Source organism: Cyanistes caeruleus, chromosome 9 (assembly GCF_971803275.1).
Source record: "Cyanistes caeruleus chromosome 9, bCyaCae1.hap1.1, whole genome shotgun sequence".
NCBI classification, from domain to species: Eukaryota; Metazoa; Chordata; class Aves; order Passeriformes; family Paridae; genus Cyanistes; species Cyanistes caeruleus.
The window spans coordinates 16,279,253-16,303,675 of NC_141709.1; the positions used below are offsets into that span (position 1 = coordinate 16,279,253).

A 24,423-nucleotide genomic window follows, 5' to 3' on the forward strand; every position below is an offset into this window, starting at 1 on the left:
AGCGTTTCCCTCACACCGCCTGTGCCGGACGCGGGAGCTCCGCTGCGGGGCCGGCTCCTCACCGAGGCCCGCCTTTGCTCAGTGGGGAACGGGGCACGTCTTTCCAGGCGCCGCCTGAAATAGCTGAAGTCAACTTTGTTGTTAATGTAAATTTCAGGAATCGTGGGCGGGTTCTTAAACAGGCACATACAACATTGCCTTTGTGTATCTTGGTTCCCTTGCTGTCAAACTAGAAAAGGCAAAACCCCGTAATCAAACGAAAGTATTTTGGAAAGTATTCCTTGGTGAACCACTGCTGGCAGCTGATGGGGAAATGCATTTGATATTTCACGCTTTTCAGCGAAGTCCTGAACCACAACTTGAAATAAAGGGATTAAAATAAAAAACACCGAATGTTCACTGAACTGTGCAAAGAGATAAAGACTACGTCTGCCTAATTAGAGAGAGTTTACTAAGACATTTTAATTGTTGTTTAGAAAATCCTCTAAAATTCCTGAGGAGCCGGGGGCAGCGGCCCGCCCCACGCCTGAGGTGCCAGCAGCGTTTGCTGCAGGGCGTCTCTCGCGCGGAGCCGCCGGCAGAGGGAGATGGGATCCGCCTGTCCTGGAGCCTCGGACACTCGCTGGTGGCTGAGACCTTTCAGTAAGTGAACATAAACAGTTTCTGTAGTACTAAAATAACAACTGGTACGAGATGCCCAGGCTTTTCTTCCCGACCCTGTGTAGTCTGCCCCTGCCTTCCTGCTCTTTGCTGTGCCTCAGCTCTGCTCCTCTGAGGAGCTCGGGGTTTCTCTGGAGCGCTGCTCTCCCCGCAGATTGCCACGGGCCCTCGCTGGGGGCTGCCCGCCTCCAGCCGCTGCAAGGGGCCTGCTGGGGCCTGTGCTGCAGGAGCTTCTCATCGGGCGTCAAATCTCCTGCTCTTCCTCCCTCTGTGTTTTTTACAGTTCCTTTCCAGTATCGTCGCTGCTCCCGTGTCCTCTGATTACCTTCAGGTACCAAAGACTGATGAAAAGTGACTATTACAATATAAATTTTCTACTCTGTCTTTTGTCCATCAGAGAGAAGTGTAGCTGGTTTGTTTTCTGACTTTATATGTAGCTGATAGTATATAGTTTCCACTGGCTTTGCCCTTATTTCCACATGTTCTGCTAGAGCCCTGCAGGTTTTCTGAACAAAGTACCTATAACCTGTATAATGCCCGAGATTTTAATATGTCTGTATTTAAATTCAGATGCTTGTGAGGCAATAACAAAATAAAACTCATCAAGGATCATAATTTCAGACAATACACATCAGAGATGATAAATAAAGGACAGCCAGTCAAAGAAAGTATAAAATTGATGTACTGTAGGCATGAATACTGAGGCTGTTGTCTGAATCATACTAATTTTTCAAAGTTTTACCGTGTTCTTGGATTCTTTATTTGTGTTTGAAAGAAATATCACAAGATGCTTTAATTGGATTTTTTCTTATTATACCTTTTTATTAGCTCATTAATCAAGCTTAAGAAGACATATTTTTAGATTCCTTGCTGGCAGCGCTTATCTTTCTGTGCTTTATATTTGAAGTATCAATCTATAAGGAAAAGGTATTCATTGTCCTTCACTCTAGAAAAATATGCATTGCATTTAACAGTCATTTGGAGGCTTAATCATCAAAAGGACCCCTGCTAAAACAAAATATGAGACTGTTCTCTGATCATTTTCAACTGCCCTCCCCACCCTCTACCCCAGCTGTCCCTAATTTCTATTGAAAGGGCTGAGTAAACAAATACATATTCAGTGCACCTTCCCACCCATGCTGAGTTCCAGAGTCGTTGCCAGCACCTCTCCCCTGCATTGTTTGCCAAAAAGGACATTTTACAGACTTAGGAATTTTGTGCTCATTTCCTGCTATAGGATCAGAGATTACTTTAAATAGTTGAATAATTGTTTTATTCAAAGATATTACAGATAGTGTAAATACAAAGCTACACTTAGCGAAGGGGTTTTGCAGGTTTCTCTTGTACTTTTATTTTGGAAGTGCATTGCTATAGATCTTGGTTTTTCTTCATTTCCATTTGTGTATATTCACAGGCTCCATGTTTCCTGGGCACCAAGGGTTTACAAATTTTACTGCAGATAACCTTTCCTGAACCTGTGGAATGAGATCCTGGCAATAATTAAAAGTCAATATATTAGATGATTTTATGCCATGAATGCCGTTGCCCCACTTACTGCGCCAAAACAATGCTTGACAATATTTTGCTAAATAGATTTTTAACATTTAGTAAAATATGGCGTCTTCTAAATTCCTATATATTTTCCATGAAATACTCAAGCTTCCCAGGCCCTCCTACTCAGGAAGTGGAATATTCTCATATGCTGGTGTTGAGCTACAATTGCCTCCAAATTTTATTTATTCACTTAAGCCCAAAAAGCTATTTTGTATTACAAAAACGTCAATATTATTCCTTCTTGCATTTTCTCTTTTTCTTTGGTAAGAGTGTTGATCCTAGCTAGTAATCCCTTCCAGAGTTGCTTTTCCTTGAACAAATTAAATTTACAAACGCCGAAGCAGAACCAAGCTATTCCTTTGCTCTTATGTGCAGGCTGCATGTGATCCCTTTAGGCCACAATACCACTTTGAATACTTAATGTTGACTTGTCAAGTTTCACCAACTGCACAGTGATATGGACAGGATTAAATCTTGTTTTATTTCACCATCTCCCTAGCCAGGCAGCAGCGGGGTATGGAGGACTCATGGTATTTTACTCTGTTCCACCACTGCAGTGCAAATAAGCGTGTTAGTGAATCTGCTGACATTCAGCACCTTGACGCAAATGAGAACGTTTTTCTAGGTCTGAAATGGATTGTCAAGTAGCATTCTTGTCAGGGTTGTGTAGTGCATAAGCAGAAGTCATTATGTTTACACCCAGAAGATATTTTGATGGTGAATTAAGGGCTGACCTTCATATCATACCATTTATTAGAGCAAGCTTTTTAGTAAGCTCCATTTAATGGCTCAGAATAAGGTTAACTATTTATGTTCTGTGCTTGAACTCGCAAGGAAGTTGCGACATTAAAGCTCTCTACATTGTGAGCTGCTTAGCTTTTCAGCTGCCTCTTGTTTTGTGGTTGAAAGGTAATTGTTAAGTTCTTGGGTTACTTTTGTTGTTGTTGTTAATTGAAGTTTGGAAGATTCTTTAATTGGAATATTGTAAAATGATTCATCTATCAGATGGTGGATATCCTGCAAGCTTATTTTTCTCAGGGACTATCAGACTGTTTTTCCTTTCTGACTGCCCAAAGGAAATTACAATGCAGTGTACTCATAATCATGTTATCTCTTTTATAGCTGCAGATCATTTTTATGGCATTGCAGCTGTACAAAGCCCTGATCAATATCTGGAGATGTGCTATCCTTTTAAGTTATGTTACTGCCAAATTTTAGACATAAAAATATTCCAGGTGAAGCACTATTGGGTTTCATGTATTTTACAATATTTAAAAGCAGTTCTCAAGCTTCATTAGATATGAAAGCATTGATTTTTTGGAGAGGGTGAGGGGAGTATAATACTTTTATATTGTCAAATAGAGTCTATCTGTTCTAATACAGCATTATCTTTTCTGCTGAAAAAATGGTTTCCTGTTTTCAAATAAATGCTTCTGTCGTTGTTTGTTGAGGAACTGTATATTTAGCAATCCATACTGTATGAAATGTACTAAGTGAAATACTAGAAAGTATGTCAGAAAGTATGCAAAAAATATTCATATATTACACATATATAAAGGCTTATTGAGTTAATTTGATACAGGAATTAGAGTTCTCTCTATTGTTAATTTTTCTCATGCCTAGTTTGGAGCTCTAGATAAAGCGTTTACTGGATTAATACTGGACCTCAGTTATCCTGTTTATCAATGACCAGGTGTAGTCCTGCTTGTTAAATAAATTTTAAGAAAAGTGACAGTGGTTGATATGAATGTTATTTCTTTACAAGTGTCTGTTTGTAATCCATTTACATTGAAGAATTCTGTATTTTGTCTGGTACAGTGTAATGTCTCTGAAAACATCATGCAAACTGATGATCATTTTTTGACGTTTTAGGCACAGGTTTTGCCACCATTTCAAAGTTAATTAGCCTTTATAGAATTGCTTTATATGGATTTGGCAATCTTTAATGTTCACATGCTTTCAGTAATCCTCAAAACTTTTTAGTAGGTGAGCCTAAGTACATTTGTGGTGGGTGAGAGTTCTTAGACCAATACGGAAGACACATCGTGGTTGAATTAACGCTCTATATTCATGATGTTTTAATAGGCTTATTTTTTTAGATAGTAAATTTGTGTGCTTTTTGCCTTAGTTTATTACTACCAGGATGATTACTAAGAAAGTTTTATAAAGGAGATTTTTTTTCAGTTTTCAAATTCACATATGAACTATTGACATAAAATTTGAAAGAATATGCAACCTAATTAACAGTTTAATACTAATTGATAAAAAGTCTATAAAGGTATACATGTATGTAGGTAGTCATAAAGCATGTAGAAAATTCATACTGCAGCTACACTGCTGGAGAATCTCTCACTTTTAACTGAGCTCTTCCATAAAACTCTGTATAGTACTAACTGTATAGGATGGTGATTCAAGGTCATTCTTGCTAAAAGCTTCCACTTTTTGTTCCACAAAGATCAGAAAATTTAAAAAAAACCCATCATCATAATGCAGAAATAAAAATATGGTCATGTTTAGTAATTATGACCCAGAGGAAAGAATGTGAACAGCATGGCTGCAGAGAGGAATTTTAAGTGATGTATGTGAAACTGCCAAAATGAGAATTGCAGCTGAAGGAAGTGAGCCAGCAGTCTAACTACAATCAATATCCAGGTTAAGTAAACAATTACAATCTGCCAGAGCTGAAGGAAAATCCAGATAGCCTGACAGGGTACCTGAAGTGTCTTTGGGTATAAATTCTGGATTTACTTCATGGATAACTTTCTTGTCATTTGCACAGACTGTGACTGATTTTTTTTATTTTTTTTATTTTTGTAATCTATAAGGCAATAAACTGTTCTCAGTGTATGAAGAGCTGTTGTTAAGTCCTTGCAAACAAATTATGCATTTTAGTTAATATTGGAGGTTGTTTAAAAATCTGGAAACTGGTGAGACTCAGAAGTGACCAAAGAACAATCTATTTTATCAGACAATCTGGTTGGTTGGGAAGCAGGTTTGTGAATAATTTAGAAATACAAAGGAGTAGATATTGGGGTCCTTTATGACCACTGAGCTTACCCAACATAGGTGTCAAGCTTAAAATGGGAACAGCTGTGTTTACAGTACTTTAGGATAGTTTTCTTAGCAAAGATTAATATGTGGAAAAGCCCTTGTACTGGTCTAAGATTCTTCCTCCCTGTGACATCTTCTTCCTTTCCTAACTTTAATTGTTAAAAAGTCGCTAAATAGTTCAAAATAGTTTGAACACCATTAAGAGATATGCCTAAATCTCAAAAAGAGCTGAGATAGATTTATAGAAGAATGAATGTTTTTTACATTGTGCCTTGATCTCTTACTCCTTAGGCAAAACTTCTCAGGAAACCTCAAAATTTTCCAGCCAGAGTACATCCATATAAAACTGGTAGTATAGTCAACAACTATTAGGGCACTCGTGCCCTAGTTTTATATTTAATCCCCCCAAATATCTTCATTATTTAAAAATATCTATTGCTTCTGGTGGACAGTAAAGTGACAGAGTATTTATTTGCCATTGCTCAGAACACACAAAAAGCAACAAGCCAGCTACTGTCTGTTCCCTTACCACTGCATGACATGCTTGGGATTAGCTAAGGCATGTGATGTATTTGGTAGGAATGCTATATAGCAAGTGTTTGCATGAGAACAAGTGCACAGAGGAGCAGACTTCAGTAATTTTGTAGATTGGCATTTTTTTTTCATTTCCCCTTAGCTTGTCTTAGTGTGTTTGCACTGTGTACAATTTTGTGGGCTCTGTGTCTTGAAAACTGAGACGTATTTGTCTCCAGATGCTGAGAACTACTGCCAAATTCTGGAAAAGAATAGCAAGGGAAACAATTTAAATTTCAAGACCATACCATGATGTAGTACAAGAATAGAGTGACTTTGGACAGTATGGTCAGACTGCAGCTGTGAGAGCTCTAGATCAGATGGGAAGGAAGTATCCCAGCAGATGTGATTTACAGTGGCAGCACAAGCAGTCATTTGCTTCCTGCAGTTTTCTCTTTTGTGAGAAAATGAAAAAGACCAGATTGGTCTGTGTCTTAGAGGGGAAACAATGGGATTAATTAGATCATTATTATATCCAACAGAATTTTCACTTAGGGATGATGTGATAGCAATGCACTGATGATGTTGACCCTGTGGATTTGCAAGAGAACTTCTGTTTAAAATGAGGTTTGTGGCTAGACTGTGTCATTGAAATACTGTGTTCTAGTGAATTGCAGTGAGCTCTGTAGTTAGCATTGGTACTTGTTTACCACTGAAAAGCTGTTATGCAAGATGAAACTGCAGGGGAGAGTAGGTGTACCTCCCCAGCTCCTAAGAAATAAATCCCTATCATATTACATGAAAGCTTAAATACTTTAAATTTCTCTTCTTTATCCATCTTTCTGATAAGCAATTGCTAGAAGGATGTTGTAGACCTCAAAAAGGAAGACTATAGGAAGGAATATACAAGAACTTAAGAGGCATGTAGTACAATATTTACACTTAACCTACTCCATACTCTGGAAAAGTTCAGATATGAGAGAGGTCAGTTCCTTCTGCCTTAAGTATGTAATCGTGCTTTTCTTTTCCGTGAAGCAAACTTGCATGCTATTTTGGCTTTGTTGAGCTTCTGAAGCATTAACAGAATAATATTTTCTTTTCTGTATGCCATATCACTTAAGACAGCAAATGACCATCTGCTAGATTGCATTTCTATATGTGTGGCCTGTGGCCATATTTACTATAATAGTTATTTTGGTGTTCTGTAAAAATTTCTCTTCAAACTGGCTTAATGATTTATGCTACCAAATTGTTCACATTTCTAAACTGTATATGAAACTATTGAAACAGATTAGAATTTTAGATTTTTCTTGTTCTCATGTGATACACATGAGGAAAAAAGCAATGAACAGAGCACAACTGTTGGAAAGGGTACATTTTCCATATGCAACATCTCTGAAAGCACCTTTGGTTTTGTTTAAGAGAAATTCCAGTTTAACCATTCTAGCACCTTCGAGAGTGTATCTAAGATGGGCAAACTCTGTTGAGACCAGAATCAATAGCTGAGTCTTGGGAGAAGGGTCTCAGTGGTAAATTCATCTGGTTTTGAACCAGCTGGGAATTACTCCAGCTCTTCAGCAGGCTTGAATACTTTAGGAGTGCCTTCATGTGAATTTGTATCTCTGTGTTTCAGAAAGCCCTTCAACCCACCAGGAGAAATGATACAAGACTTGGAAGACTTATATTTGGCTCCCACTCTGCCAAAAATATCACATATAATTTCCTATAAGCTGTACGGATTCTGTTTGAAGCCCTATGCTGATAAGGCAATACAGAAGAGTTTTGGATACAGTGCTGCAGTCATTCTTACCTTCAGCTGTTCCCTCTGCTAAAAAGTCATTGAGTAGATCGAAGCAAATCTGCTTTGATATCTGTGTGCCTTTTGATGGCTTTAGGAGCACACCCCAAGAAGATTCCTAATTCCTGTGCTTTAGCAGAACCAATTCGGGTTACTCACGAGACAGCAAATTAGCTGAAGGTTTCCATGAAAATATGCTACTGGTTTGAGGATGCTTCAACTTTAATTTTACATGCACACTGAACAAAGAAACATGATAGGAGTAAGGAAAGGAAGTGAAAGGAAACAATAAAAGTAAACATGGTAGTTATGAACTTAAACCCAGATGAAAAAAGATTTAAACAGTCCCCTGGTTATGCAACATATTTAAAAATATAATCTAATTAAGAAATAATTTTTTGCTCATTATTTTTTAGTACAAAAAAAGCTAAGTTATGTAGTAGCATGCAGGTCAGCACAGAAGCTGGAGGAATGAGTCTCCAGTAAAAGTATGGCCTGAAATGCAAATGATTTTAAAACAAAATTATGTCTATTTAAAAAATGAATAAGTCAATTTTTAGGTAACCACAATGCAGAGTGGGATGGATACAAATTATCTCGTAGTTGATCAAAAGGTAGGTAATGGTATGTACTGCTGCATTCTGAAGAAACTGAAAATAGGAAATAGCTTTAGTAATCTGCCTCTGGGCAGCTGAAGTTGGCATGACAGACAAAATGAGTCTGAAGCCAAGAAACAGGCTAAGACAGATTTGGGCTGCCCAACCTATCTCCCGTTAACAGAAAAAGTCAAGTCAAAGAGTTCAAGTGTTTTCCAATGATGATGGAGCTGACAGCAGAAACAGTTCAAGTAGTATAACACTGAGATAGGTTTTAGTGGGCATTGTGCATTAGGTTACAGGTTGGACTTGATCTTGGAAGTTTTTTCCAGCCTTTATGATTCTTAATTCTTAATGGTTGGATGGATTACAAGCATGTAGTGGAAAAACAGGTGAGAAAACTGATATGGTAATCACAAAAGGTAGAATTGAATATTAAATTATGAGGCAGATTAAAGAAATTAATAGCTTTAGTGTAGCTATATTGTTTGAATCAAAACCACCTCAAAGTAAGAGAATGATAGAAAAATTTTATTAGTTTTGTGAGTCTGTAGGATATTGTAGGGTTGAATTTGCATATTAAAAGGGATCTTTTTAAAGAATTTTATGTTTTAACATTCTGTGCGTGGTTAAAGCTTTTAAGTACTACTAGGAGTTGTGACCATATGGGTGGGCAGCCCTGCATATGGAAGTATTTAACTTCTTCAGAATAAATTGGAGAACAAATGTTGATAGTACTGGTTATTTCTGCTGATAATAGCTGACAGTTTTTTAACTTCATCAATAAGGTTTCATTTAAGTAATGAAGATATTCTAGATGAGCCGATTGAGGAATGTATGATATGTGGTTCAGATAAAATTAAACGACAGGAGGAAAAGAAATCTGTGTGTAACTGAGGATTTCAAAGCTCGATACTCTACAGGTGTGAATCAATCTACCAAAGAAGCCCTGAAACTTAAATGCGGAAATGGTCTGGAACTTCCTTATTCAGAAGCTTTCACACTCTCTGGCCTTAATACCTGGAACAAAGGAAAAAGCGTAGAAATAATTTAACTGCACCAATAGCCAAACAATTAAAAGTAAATTAGCAAAATGAAAAAGATTGCAGAGAGGACTGACAGGCATACGCAAAAGAGTTAGAGAAGGATAGGAGTAAGGTGAGTTAAAGTCAAGCAGAGCCAAACCTTGCACTGGATATTAAACATGATAAAATTAGTCAGCCTTAAGCAAGCAGCTTCAAGAAACAAACCATTAAGAATAACATGTAGTCACTGTTCAGAGATTAAATGTATTGCCTTAAAGATAATGAAATGTGTTATTCTGTCTTCGTTACAGGCATTGGTGCTGATTGTGGTGAGAATTGGAGGTTATGTAGTAGGAATAAGTCCACAGGCTTAATAAAAATCATCACAACCAAGATCCAAGCAGTTTGATGGAGTGAAGGATGGCGATTAGTAATTCCTTGGCCAGAAAGATACTGGCTTATGAAGTCTCATATCTGACTATGTGACAGCAAATACACAGTGATTAGGGAGAAGGACTGGCTATAGGTGCACTAGTCGTACTTTGAAGCTTGAGAACAACTTTTGAAGGAAAGCTTTCCTGTACCTGCAAATAAATGCTTGACTGATTCCAGCTTTGGTTATAGACATCGGCTGTCACAGGACTGCTGGTGTTGGCAGTGCTGCAGGCAGTGCACACACTCCTCCCCAGAGACCATGTGTTCTTGAGGGCAACAAAGTTTTGAAGCCCTATGCTGTTATCCTAAAGTTTATCCCAACTTTGGGCTGGAACACTTCTGTACAATTTGGATCTTTAGGTAGCATCAGACATTTTTTTTTTTTTAAGTATCTGACCATGGCTCAGTCTAGAAATTATTCTTAATTCCTTGCCTGTAATTTAATTTTCATGCATACTGGGCAGATCAAGATTTGCACAAATATAAATTTCAGTTGTAGGCTAAGATTTTCTCATACAATGCACCAAAACTTAATATAGGTGCAGAATTGACATGGAGTTTCTGTGAGATTCCCCTCCCACTGACTTATGAGTGCAGTGAACTCTGAAGTGATCTTAACTTTCTTCTTGAGAATGAGAAAGACTGTGAAGAACACACATGAGTCTACAAAGATTTTCACATAAGAATCAAGTCCACTGGATGAATTTCAAATTTTATCCTGTAAGGTAGGTGCTTTAGACCTTTTACTAGCACTAGGCATAAATTAAGTTGTGGATTGCGATCTATTTAGAAAAATTAAGTTTATTTCTAAATTGTATTTAAGTGGTGGTGTTGTGAATGAGGTGAAAAAACTCAGAACAGATCTTTTCCCAATAGGTTTCTTGACAAAGGAATTTTCTTTTTGACCATCAGAACCAACAGCTTAACAAAAAGCATCCTAAATACCACATTTTCTCTAACATATCTACAGGGACTATAAGAAAAATAGGCCCAACCCAAATATCAGAGAGTAAGTCACAATTTGTGACCTGTGGTCTTCCCCACAGTTTAGGACTATCTGTTGAACTGAGGTTTGAGGAGTTGTTTCCAGAACTGAGATGAGGTGGTGGTAGGCATTTTTACAACTTAAGTCATTTTAGTATTAAAATTATTGCTTAAAGGGCTTGTACTCTATAAAGAGTGCTGGAAGAGGACTGTATGATGAATAATAAGCTTAGGCAATACTGATAAATTAAACATAAAACCTGGCTTTAGAATTTGCTTAGAGGAGCTTGTGAATGTTTAAATTTTCCCAAAATTAAATATCAAATTATAGGTAATGCCTGGCATCCTTTGTAGAAATGTAATTCAGATACACTCACCAAAAGAGCTCACATCATTAGCAGGGTGATTGTGTCATCATCCATTGAAATGTTCTACACCATTGGTGTTTTTTGGCAAACTGACTTGTTTTCACTTGATATTGCTGTAACCTCTGGGAAAGAAAGCCCTACCTTTCTGTGAATAATTCATTAGTGAGCCATCCCACTGAAGTATTCCCTCCTTTTGAGGGAGGAGGGGAGGGATACCAAAGGTACTTACTTTAAGTTTTGGGGTGGTTTTTTACTTTTTTTAATGCTACCTTGCCGTCTTAACACTTCTAAGTATTCTTCCATAGGACAAATACTTCTCTCCTAACACAGAACTGACTGTCAGTTCTGATCCTTTGGTTTGTGAATTAATCCATATAATTTTTCCAAAGGGTTCTGGATCAGAGCAGTGGAAAACTCTGCTGATGCAGTGTAACCTTTCTGATAGTGCTGGACAATAATGCCAGTAAATCAAACTTTCAGAAATCTAGCTAGGAAGCATGGCTGGCTGTTCAGTAAAACGTGCTAAAATAAGTTTGAAATGACTGTGTAGACTTACATTGCCAGCAGTGAGCATGCAGGACATGTAGTACACCCTTGGCAGAACCAGGGGAAGGAGCCTTTTCATATTTGACCAGAGAATGAAGGGCTCAGTGTTCACAGGCATGTTTAAAGCACTGGTGAAAATGTTTACATGGAGTTGATTTGTCTGACTTTTGAAGTGTAAAAAGTCTGTATCTTCACTTTACCTGGATAAATGTTCCTATTGCATGTAATAATTTTAAAAAAATGTGTTGAAACAGAGAACCCAATATAGCTTTTTTAAAAATTTATGTTAGGTAAACCTTTTACTAGGTATCCGGTTTGAAGGCTCTACTAATGGCTTTTTTTCCTAAAACTGTATCAGTAGCAGGTGTTCACTTGGTTCTTTACTTTTTAACTTCTAATATGTATTTTTTCATATCTGCTAGAAAAGCTTTACTCTCAGTTTAAAGCATGTTCTTGATAACAGACAGGCAAAGGCTGGATGAACTGTTCTTCTATTCTTATGTGCAATATCTTGGGTATTTGAAGGGCTCTTTAGTGATCCCTTCCTCTAAGAAGCTCAAATAATTCCTGGTCTTTTATTAATCTGTCAGAGCAGGGGTTGCTTCTGAATTTATCTTAGTATTTCTGTCTGAAACAGCTGTGCAGCCTATGCTTCAAATTGCCAGCATTAAATCAACATAGTTTTCCTCCTCATTCTTCATCAATTTGTCATATAGATAAGCCCACTACCTGCACTAGCAATCTTCCATTATCCACTGTTCTTGCTGGTTTCTTCCGTATGCTCCCATCAACACGCACAAAGGCTTTTTACCCTCAGATATATTCTGTCTTTCTCTCTTTAGGTTTTTTAAGTCCACTGCATAAGACAATGTCTACAGATAGCTAATGACTCTAAAATTGAGCATGACATATGACTTATTTTGCCAGCAATATAGCTAGGTGATTTGGACTTTAATATCTTGAGATCGTATAAAGGAAATTAAAACATTATGAAGCAGATAAAAAGAAAAAAAAGTCACAAGAAAAAGGCATCTTAATGGTTTTTGTTATTTATGTAAACTCTAACATCCAAATTTCTTTTCTAATTACTGAAACTGTAAACACTGAAAATGTAAACATTTGAGGAATATAAATGAATACACTGTACCCTCCATTATGCACTGTGCAGAAAATGTCCTTTGTGATCAGAGTTCTACCCCATGAAATTTAATCTTCATTCAGATTCTTCTGGGATTTTTCATATATTTGCCTGTCTTTAAATGTGCTTTTGTGACATCTGTATATGTAACCTCCATAACTAAGATGTGCTTATTTGCATTGTAAAAGAGTAAAATGTTTCCAGTGCCAGTGTTATAATGAATACTATATTTAAAAGATCATGTCTCATTTTCCTATGTGCTGTGTTGGCAGCAGCGTTGTAGTCTGTCCTGATATTTCACTGTATAAATTAGACAGCTAAGGAAGGGAGGAGAGCAGCAGATATAGATTGAGTGACCTGTTCCATATCACAACACACAACTTAGACAGCATGAGAAGCAGATTCCTAGCCCAACCTATTAATTAAGGAGTCATCAGAAACATAGTCCTGATTTTTAGGAAGAGGTGAGGAGTTTTGAATTGTCTTGAATTTTATTTTTGTCATCTTTGTGCCTCTCTACAGAAATAATTGTAACTGTATATGATGGCTTTTGTAAATGTCTTTGAAACAGTTTCAGTAACTATTGCTTCCAATGGTCATTCCAGAATGTTTTTCTAAAATGAAAAAAAAAAGAAAACTAACTTTTTTTCACAGGAAGAAAGATATTTCAAAGGTTTCTGGTTTTCCTCCATTAGAGCTCAAGAACAAGTTGAAAAGGGGCATATGTTTTTGAGTGTGTAACTTCCATGTATGAACATACTGGATGCTAAAAAAAGAGCTGATAGACTTTTTAAAAAGGAATAGGTATATTTGTATGAAGAAAGATTAGAAAAATAATCTAAACACCTGAAGAAATAAATAATTAAGAACAGAAAAAATGGAGACTCCTCTAAAAAATGTTGTGCAAGGTGTTTGCAAATAAATACTTTAAAGGAGGTGAATCCTATTTCAAATCAGACCAAAGCTGCTGATTCCCTTTGCTTCCCTATGGCTGCAGCTGTGTTCCACTGACACAAATGGCTCTTCCTGGGGACTACATCTTTAGTTACTGGAACAAGAGTCATCGTAATGTGCAATGGGATTTCAGTAATGCTTTCAATTGGCTATTAAAACACAACACTGCATAAGCAAATCACAACTGCTTGCTTGCAGATAGAGCTGCCAGTGACACAGATACCTATGTGTTATTCCCTTCAAAGAGGAGCTACTAGAAAAATTGTAGGGCAGCAAGGAAATGTGTGAAAAAAACCAGATGCTTAGTGATGTAGTCTTACTGCTGTCTGTCTTCCCATCTCACTCCGAATTTTCTGTTTCATTTTATGATCTCCAAAATACTGAGTTTTCATAGCTTAATTTATTTTTTTTCCTCACATCACAGGGAATGCCTAACAATATCAAATACACAAAAGCTGATTCAAAGTATGCCGATGTCTTCAAAAAGGTCCCAGTTTTTACCTGCACAAAGTAAACATTTTGCTTGGGAGAGTGCAATATGATGTGTGTTAACAGAATGCTTTGCCTTTTCCTTGAAAAAGGTCTCTTAATTTAGAATTTGTGCATTAAAGCAGGGGTAAACCCAAATGATGATTGTAAAGCTCACAGCCCATTCTGCAAGATAGAAATTATTAGGGTAAAGAAAAAAGTTAAACGATGTTGAGGAATTGTAGCATAATGTTCCTTTCTCTTCCCTAGTATCCCACAGTAAATATTAAAAGGGAACCACATGTGAGCTGACTTTAGTGCAGCATGTGCTCCTGGCTTCTCAGGACCTCATCCAGGATGTGCAGAATTTATCTGCCAAGGATTTTGCAGCTGTGGAGGTTGTTGGTCTCACAAGTGGTGCAGGACTCCTCATCTAGCTCTGAGGACTTGTGTAGCAGGGTAGGATGCTGTTGTGTGAAGGTATTGAGATACCTAGTAAAGAATAATGTACATTTCTTGGGGCAAGTAAACAGGGACTTAAAAGTTCTTCTGGGTGCTTAGAAATTGAGCCCCACATCAGCCATCAGTATCTGTTCCTAGGCTTTTGATTTTCATAGGTTCGTGCTTTTGTCATTAGCTTATTCTGCCCTTAAATATAGATTGCAGCTTGTCAGGGTTTTAATTTGAGGAGTTAAGCTTTACATCCTGGATCTATGAAGTTGTATCTGTATATGAACAGGAGAATAGTAACAGTTCAAACACCAGCATGTATTTCAGGCAGACCCTGAATACTCAAATAGTGTTAGGATTCAGGATCTTTCCAATGACAGCCATGACTGCTTTGTTTAATGTCAGGACTCTGAAAGATCCTTTCCTAGCCAATGTTGTTTACCTATCTGTCCCATAAAGAGAAAAGAGACACAGATCTTGCATTTGAGTTACTCTCTCTCCAGCTGGAAATGTTGTGTAGTACATTCTTTATTGTATTTATTACAGAGTATGTGGTACCTGCTTGAGTATAGCAAGACCACATACTTGAATTGCTTTTTTTTATTGTTTATGACATTTGCCCAGTGATTTGCACTCAAATCTTATTTTTGCAACAGAATTTCAGTCTCATCTTGCATTCTCTACCCTTTATTTTGTCATCGGAACTGTTAAAATTCATAATAAGTGATTTGGCAGTCTGTCTATTTGTAGACAGTTTATTTGGGAACAGTAATGATTATCTTGTAGATATTTCCATCATGATTTTTTGAAACACAGCATTTGGCTTTAAAGTATTTGAAAATATCAGTGATTGAAATATGAACTGTATGGTACTATGATAAAAAGTATATTCTGGTTTTGTTTTCTGCTTGGAGAGGAATCAAGTTTCAACTCAAATGGTCATGGTTGTTTCTTTGTATTTTGTTTCTGGTAGGTTGTTCTACAAACCTGCAGAGTAATGATACAGAATAAAAACCTCCTGAATAAATCCTAAATGTTATGTATATGCTTTATAGATATATAGATTTGCCAGCATAGAATATTTGTAATTTCAAGGTTTTTAGTTTCCTTATAGTTTGGATAGGATTTTTGTGTGTCAGAAAAGAAATGTCTGTCATTATCTTCAACTGATTTTTTGCATTAGTGTAAGGCAATTATAAATAAGTCTGGTAAAAATAGTCTCCTTGATTCTTTAGTAGATGTTGCATGAATTAATCAGTTTCTTTATGTATGTATGTGAATTGAAAGACTAAAGAGGAGTAGGTTTAGGGAAGTTGAGAGCTGCTGGGAAGGGGACAGTGGACAGTTACTTAGATTCAGCGTGAGACTAGAGATGCAACTGCTTTTAATATTGATAACCGTACCTAATTTTCTTCTGGTGATTTGTGTCATTTCAAAGACATGATTTTAAAGGGTGAAGCTTTCTGTGGAGCTGTCAAAATTTTATATTTCACATTTCTGAAATAATCAAACTACATCTTCTTATAAATAACTAGAGAGACTGAGGTGCTTTTCACATGCAGTATTGCGCTTAGCAAAAAAACAAATGCTAATGTGACTATCAGTACAGGACCAAACTTTATCTGAGATCTGGGGTGTTGCCATGGCAATTCCAATTGTTGGAAAAAAATTCTCTTTTGTGCTTCATTCTGACATTATATTGCAAAATGATGATTATGAGGAAACATACAACCCAAAAAGGGGGGGGAGGGATCTCTTCTTGAAGATGTAAAACACACTTTCTATCACATTTACTTTTTCTGAAACAGAGTGTGTGCCCAGATTGTTACGAGCTGTATTCTTTGCAGATTCAGATACATTGTTATTTCTCAAGCTGCCATAATAATACTCAATGTTATTTCTCCCAAATGTAATAATCAACATAATAAGGAACTCTGAGAAATATATCCCATTTCCTATGCAAAATATTGGTTTCTAGTGTATGTTATACTGCTGATGTGGCCCTTTTGCTTTTAACAATACTGCCTATGTTAGCTGAAGCATATCTACAATACAGATCTCGCTTAAGTTATTTATATATATCAGCTCTATAATCTATGTATAATAGAATAGCTCATACTAGCTAATAGATCAGCCATTTCTGTTTAGTTATAAAATTGTTTTTCTACCAGTACATCTCACTGTGACAAAATTGATATGGCTATTACCTGTTCCTTGCTAAATCAATACACAACAAGCTTTAAATAAATAAATAAATAATAACACACCCCTACGCCCCCCCCACAAAACCCCAACAGCTGAGCAAAAAAACCACACAATACTTCCCAAAAAAGAAGCAAATGAAGGAGTACAGTTAAAATGTAGTTTGCACTGCAATTCATGCTGAAGTTTATTGTGCATTCTTTTATGTAGGCAATGTGTAAACTGGGAAACATTTCCAGAAGAAAACTAATTCTTGCAGTGCTGCATTGCTGCTTTATAAATAAATCATTGTCCTTTCTCTATTGATCACTGGAACAAGCCAGTCGAAGAATGCTGACTTAGTGCAGCCCTGTGCAGGATGGCTGGATTGAGAGAAAAAGCCGGGTAAGTGGGACCCAGCAGCAGGGAATTGGGAAAATCCCAGACTGGTTAGAGATCAGGTTTGGTGCATGAAATTCTTGACTTGTCTTTTACCTCCAAAAAAACTGGACAAAGCAGCTGATTTCTACAAGATTTTCTGTCCGTCTTTTCATAATGTCATTGATCAGGAGAATATAAATTTAAGACAATACTAGTTTTAATAAGTGGATGATGCTGAAAATCTGTGTTTAATGTACTGTGATTTTTTTTTTTTTTGAGAACACAAGAAAAGACCTTCCAAATTTAATTAATGATCTCAATTATGATATATATTTGTCAAGAAATAAGGGCTCAGATCTTCCAGGAATATGTTAGAATTTGTAGACTCTCAGAAATAGTACTGCATTCCTGTGAATTGAGGTGGAATCTGAATTTTATTTGGTTATCACAGATAACCAAGATCATAGCTTGCCAGTCTGACAATTTGATGATGTCTGATTTGTCAAGACTTCAGGTAACAAGCCTCAAGGCTTTTCTGGGAATAGGAGTAGCCCGTTACAATGAGGACCTGAGAAGTACTACTTGGATTTGCATATTGGACCAATAAGATCAGTATTGGATCTCAGAGGCATATATACTTTTTAAAACATTGCTTTCACCGAAGCCTGTGGTAGATATCTATAGCAAGAGTGTATACTCACAATGTTGTTATCCACAACTTCTAGCTAGTTCTAGAATATAAAGTTCTTGGTTTTCATAAAATAAGATTTACTGGTAAATGCAGTGCTCAGCTGATAACAGGTTACTCAGGGCCATGGTGATGCATTGCTCTCAGGGCATGTTGTCATCACATCACTTTTTATTTTGTTTCTCCTTAATTGCAAATACTTCCAGGATGCAGGTCCGTAAAATGTAATTATTTATTTCACTGTGTGTTTTATCTCTAGTGCTGCAGTCAGAGGCAGCACATGCTGCCGGGCTCTCAGCAGTGCGCCATTGGGAGGCTGAGAGGAAGCCAAGGGGCTGACTTTGCTGGCTGCAGTCAGAGGTGAGGGGCATGGAGCAGCTCGGAGTGTCCCATGGCTCTGCGCCCCTCACTGCTGCCGGGGGGCTCCTGCTGCCGCCGCACCTCTGCCCAGCGCCCACTGATAAACCTGCACCCAAAGGACTACAGGGAACAAATCTGGAGGTACAGAAAGAGACTACGTGTGTCGATGCTGCTACCATGGCAGAAAGCACCTGGCACAGCCCTAGTTTCCATTGGACTGGCAGTGGATAGGCTTTGCTTTCCTCTCCCAGTGTCCGAGTATCAATCGGTTCGTGCCTTCTGCTAGGATGCTAAAAGGCCTGTAATTAACATGAGCATAATAATCCATGCAGTATTTCGTTATCTGAAATAATGGGATCTATTAAACAAACAAAAAACCCGGTGTTTATTATTACTCCTGCGCTTGACCGTCCCCCTCTTCCAGCTGGAGCAGAGCCTGGCCGCTGGCCACTAGATGCCAGTGTTGTATAAGGACAAGTTGGGCGTAATGATTTAGACAATGAGTAATTTACTTAGAGAACATGTATGTGTGTAATTAGGAGTCATCAATGTCTTTCTTTTAAAATAAAATAAGTTTACCATATCTAATTAGATATTTCTTATAAGATGGATTTCATTCTAATTGGGTAAAGCTATGCTACTGATTTAAAATACAGCAAAGGATGTATTTGTATTCACTTTCACAGTTTCCATATTTTTTTAGTCCTTGCAATAAATGGATCTGATTACACCTTTTAAATCGATGTTCTCTCAAACTGGTATGACATAAATGATTGTTCTGTCATTGTGATTTTACTGCCATTGTTTTCAGCGTGTGAGGTTTTTTTAGTGATATCTCTCTTAATCTCATTCTGTCTTTCCCTATTCTCCTGGTTGTGATCTTAAATCTGCATGTTCTTTCCATCCAAACTGAAGTAATCTATTTAAAGAGCCAACAGCAGCCACCACGGATGACTCTGGCTTGACCATGACAGCACAGGCTTTCCAGCAGCAGTGAGCTCAGTAACCCACAGCTAATGAGCCAGAACTCCAAAATGTCTGTTGTGCAAGGGGCTTCTTTAAAAGCTCAGATTTCCTGTAGCTGAGTGTTGCCAATGGAAATCTCGATTTTGCAGATATTGGACTATATCCAGCCTAGGTGAAATTCAAATTCAATATTTTTTTTGCAGGGAAAAGGAATGCCTTGAAGTCTCAGTATGGATTCAGAAGGCACTGGCTAGTCATTGTCACACCCGGTGTAGGTAAGGCTTACACCCCTTCCCAAAGTGGTTTTATTAGTGCCTGAATTCTGTTCACCAATCTGAGTTCTGGATTTTGCCACCAAAATTCTGTGTTGCATGCTAACATAAGAACTATGCTCGTTTTACTGTTCTTTCAGATCTGTGGGAGTTTTGGTATGGGTAATCTTCCTCAGAGCAGCTCTGGTGACACCAGGCTTCAACACTGACCACTCCCACCTTAGGAGTGTTCCCATCAGGCTGTTCCTGCCTCTGTCTGACGCATGAGCTACTCTGGTGTTTCCCAATTATGACCAGAACTTGTCTATTGAATCTTGATGGCATCTTTCAGATTTCTCTAAATTAGCTTCTGAAAGAAGCTACTCCTGCAACAAAACAATGGCAAAGTGATTTTGGAGTAATTTTCAGATTGTGGTTTATAACTGCATTGCGCCTCAGAAATAGCTTGTCCCAGTGGGCATGGCTTTTTCTGCTATCCCTATCTCTCATATATCAAATTATGGATTGTTACACGAAAGTTGTATCTCTGTCTTATTTATTGAAGTGTTGGTTCACTAAATAAAGGATCTCAACAGTGATTTGAGCTGGCTGAAAACCTGCTTGAAATTTATGTATTTCAGTGAAAGGTTTTCAACAAGCTCTATTTCTGAAGCTAAAGTACTTCAATTCCCAATGACCAAATTCATTAAAATATAAATTAGCCTAAAGAAACATATGAATCACAATGGTATATTTTCATATCATCCATTTGGTGTGCCTATAACAGTTTCTTCGTGTGGACTAACAGCTACAGCAATCATCACAACCACAGAGTTGAATAAATGGCTGTGGGGTGAATGAGAAAGCAAAGAGGACAAGGATGAAAATTCTGCTGAATAAGAAAGAACACTGAAGAATTCTGAAACTGAAATTAAAACCCTTGTTAAACCAGTTTCCCTCACTAAGACATGTCTTAGCTAATCAATTAGCATTGACTGTCTCAGTATTCTCATAATAGGAAAGCATTTAAGGAAATGTCATGTTTCGTTTGTATTTTCAGAACTGTTGATAATTACTGATTATGGCACAAGAGTGAATATCATCTAGGAAATAAAGGTGAAGAGGGTGGAATGAGAATGTCTTATCTCAGGGGAGTTAAATGATCCTCCTGCAGTAAGACCTTTACATCCTCCAAAGACAGCAGCAGAAATTTCTCATAAAGTTTGACCTGTTGTTCTGTAAGTAATATATCTGAGACTCCAATACAGAGTATCTTGTCAATTCCTTTTAATAAATGAAACTGAACTGATACAGTAGCTCAGGTAGTTTCTCTGATCTGTACCAGTTCTCTGGTCTATGCCTTCACATGTATTTCCATGAATTGTTGATACACTTGGTCAGTGAGTTTTCTGTGACTTCAAAGCTAAGCCTTTCACTTTGCTTTGTATAAAACATGCCCAGAAGCTGGATTCTGAAGAAAATAAGTAGAGAGAAAAATATTGATTTTAGATGTTAGGATAATCTAAGAAAAATGGTTCAAAAATAAAAGAAGAGTGGAAACCCCTTTTTCTTTCTTTTTATTTTTTTTTTTATTTTTATTTTATATATTTGTCATTTGTTGCAAATACTTCCCAGAAAATTCTTTTGTAGTTAAGTAATTAGCTCCATATAAATGCAAACAGTAAATGCAAGTATTGCATTTGTGACATCCAGAAAGTGCTTTGGCATTCTTAAGAGATGATGTTCTACATCTTTTCTTCATCTTTGCAGGGGAAAGAAGGAAGAAAGCATTGGTTTGTCTTCAAGAATGATGGGCATCAGGTTCATTCTTGGATTTTCTGAAAAGACTTATGTTTGATATCATAGAGCACAAACTTGATTAGCTCTAATGTAATTTGTTAGCTTTTTTGATGCAACTCAGTGTATGTCATTGTGCATTGCTCCGATCAAGTAATATTAGGGAGACAGTCAAAAGAGCCAATTAGTCACATATTTATGCCCTTTCTAGAAGTGGCTAGAACATTTTGAATCCTATAGGAGAATAGACCTTTACACTTCTAACTCACCTAGAATATCTTTAAAAATATGACCTTTAATATAATCCCATCTTTCTGAACAGCTGAAGGGGTCATCCTAGCGTTTCCAGATAAATTTGGATACAAATAAAATGAGGAACTACTGAGTTCTCTTCCAACTGAGAAAGAGTAAATCATAAGATGTGAAAAAAAAGTGCCATGACTAAAGCTTTTAAAAAATGCAATTTTACTGTATTATTATATCTCACTAGTCCTTCAGTCACATGAGAACACAAAGCATATAAGTAACCTAAGTATGACTATTGCTGCTCTTTAGAAAAATGGTTCAATAATTCATTGACCTCCTATTGCTTAAGTTTGCCATCTAAAATATAATCCTCCTTTTACTTGATATTGTCAATTTTTTTCATGAGTGGAAGAGTTTTTAATATTCAATTTGGTAGCATTTGAAATCAGCCTGAAATAGACAATTTTATGAGAGTTTTATAAACTTCATTTAAACTGAATCCAAGGAAATGTGGAAAGAAGTATTGTGGATGAGTAATTTTTAAGGAATTGGGAGGAAGAGACACCATTATGTAAAGGAATGTTTAGTATCAAAGCATATAAATAGCTTTAGCTGACAGCAGAACAATAACTTCAAAAGTTAACAAATCATTCTCAAATTTTGATAGAAAATGAAGCTAGAAAAAGAAAGCTGGATTTATTCCATTCTGAAGATAAGAAAGGCTGTTTTAATTGTGATTTTCAAGGAATTCAGACATGCTCAACTTTTGATTTCAGTGTTTTTAATCCTGATTTGCACTAATAAAAACTAGGTGCAAATGAAGGCTGATGAGTCTGTATTGAAGTTAAACGAATAGTTGAAAATGTGTATGAATATTCATTTAAATTCAGAAATTAAGTCCAAATTGATCATGCTTATGACTTTGCTCTCTACAAGCATACATGCACTTGAAATTAACTTTCATGAATATTTGCAAAAGCAAATTTTCAACTAGATATTTCATATACTTGCAGAAAATAATTTTGCAGTGATATATTTAATTGTGAAATTTGGATTTTACATCATGCTGCTTGATATTTGTGATCTGTTCTGTGGGACTGCATATTTGAAGGCCTTCAAGAAGGCTTAAGCTGGATGGAACACTTTGGAAAACCCTTACCTTGTGAATTACAGGATTCATCAAGAAGCAGAAACAAATTAGAATATACAAGAAAATAAGAAACTGTGCTGATCTCCAATTTTCAGTTGAGGATTTAAAAAAAAAAAAATATTGAATATTGTACTTCATCATGAAGTCAATCTTAGAAGCCAACTTCTCCTCATTTGTGCTGTCAGGCCATGATCACAGCCAAGTTCAGTGCAGAACTGAATGTCCAAGCAGAATAATTTTAACAAAGTGGTTGTTTGGATTTTTTACCGTTGAAGATGAGGATGGTGATAGATTGCAAAGGCTGATAGTTTGGGGTAGCTTAGAAAAAGTGGCATACATGCAATGACTGTCATTGCAGCTCCAAAATGGTATGTGTGGTTTCAGTTAGAAGCTGACTTCACGTAATAAGTCCTAGATCTAATAAGATATTTGTGTAAAACTGTTCTCATGGTGAATCCAGTTTAAACATTATCTAGAGCCCGCTGACTTGCAGGAAGAACTGAAGCTGAAAACAATATTCCTACTAAGGAACACAATAGAATCTCAGGAGGAGAAACCAACACCAGCAGGTGAGTTGAGAGGACGTGGGCCTGTTTGGCACAGGTACTTTTGTCTTCCTAGAAACAAGGAGAAGCAGGAAGGACACTTGACCCTTCCATGGATGCAGTGGGCTCAGTTCTGGCCAGAGCTGTGATCCATGGGGCTCAGAGGAGAAGCTGCTGGTGGCCTACATTGGTGGCCACAGCAGGCCACGGGCCAGGTAAGCTCTCCCACCCAGAACAAGGGAAAGGGGCTGCTCAGGAGGAGCAGCCTGAGCGAGGTTTGCACCTGGCCTTAGCAGCCCCCTGTGCTACTAATCTTGCAGGGGAGGAGAGGTCCTCATTGATAATTGCAGTCCAGGAATGTACTTTTAAATTTCAGTTTAGTTTTTATTTTGTGAGTTCATCCACTGTTGTGCACAGGAGTGTAACCACTTATTTTGTTACTGAATTGTTACTAAATTTTTAAATACAATGCACTTTGCTCAACTAAATGTGTCCTGATTTCATCTTTTACCTTGGCAACTGAACGGCATATTCCCTATGGCTGATTCAGGGCACTTTCTTACTGGTGGAGCAAGGAAATACACACACACACAGGTATTCTCTCAGAGCAGGGGAGTGATTTCCCACCTAGTTACTGGAGCCAGCTTGAGGGCAGATAACAGGCAGTGCTGGGTCTGTCTCCCTCAGCAGGCACAGCCAGTGCCTCTAACAAGCAGCAGGGTAGGGGGAGATTGTTTATGATGCATAAGGTAGCATAAGAGGGTAATACAACTCAAAAGAAATTGAATCAGGTTCTGAAACTGAGACAACCAAATTTTTCAGAACAACCAGCCTTGGCTTGCTAGGGTATTGAGTACCTTGGATTCCATGTTCAAATATTTTACAAGCTAAAATACTGTTTATTGGAAGAAACTTGTGAGTAATTTAAAGCCAGGAATTATTTGGATAATTTTCTGAGTGATTTTGAGATAATTTACAAACAAGAAATGTAGGATGAGTAAATTATTTTGCTATGTATTACTTCTTCATCTCTAGTTTGAATAGTGAGAGAATCTGGCCCCAGTGCCTAGAGGTCATACTCAAGGATTGGATTTCCTGTGTGAAAGCTCTACAGTGTGATCACACAGTTGTACTGCATATTCAGTTTTGATATGTAACCTTTTAAATAAATTGGAATACTCTTTGTGCCTATACTGGCACACACAGAGAGATCATAAACAATAATTTTGTAAAGGTCACTTCCTCACTAAGAGCTTGATCTCATGGCAAGAGCAGCATAGGGCTATTAAAGGACTTTTATGCTTCTATTTTTTGGTGT

General features: G+C 37.2%; 1 long non-coding RNA gene across 4 annotated transcripts; it reads left to right on the top strand.

Moving 5' to 3' along the window:
- On the top strand, positions 1 to 23,588 carry LOC111932763 (uncharacterized). Of its 4 annotated transcripts, XR_015273739.1 has the most exons (7): positions 518 to 642; positions 9,509 to 10,357; positions 16,953 to 17,126; positions 18,050 to 18,291; positions 19,320 to 19,391; positions 20,428 to 20,605; positions 21,138 to 22,099. It is a non-coding gene; the product is annotated as an uncharacterized LOC111932763 (long non-coding RNA). The 4 variants fall into 4 exon arrangements; XR_015273742.1 differs by lacking the exon at positions 16,953 to 17,126 and having other exon boundaries at positions 305 to 642; XR_015273740.1 differs by lacking the exons at positions 9,509 to 10,357; positions 16,953 to 17,126; positions 18,050 to 18,291 and adding an exon at positions 1 to 146 and having other exon boundaries at positions 477 to 642; positions 21,138 to 23,588.
- The last annotated feature ends 835 nt before the right edge of the window (positions 23,589 to 24,423 follow it).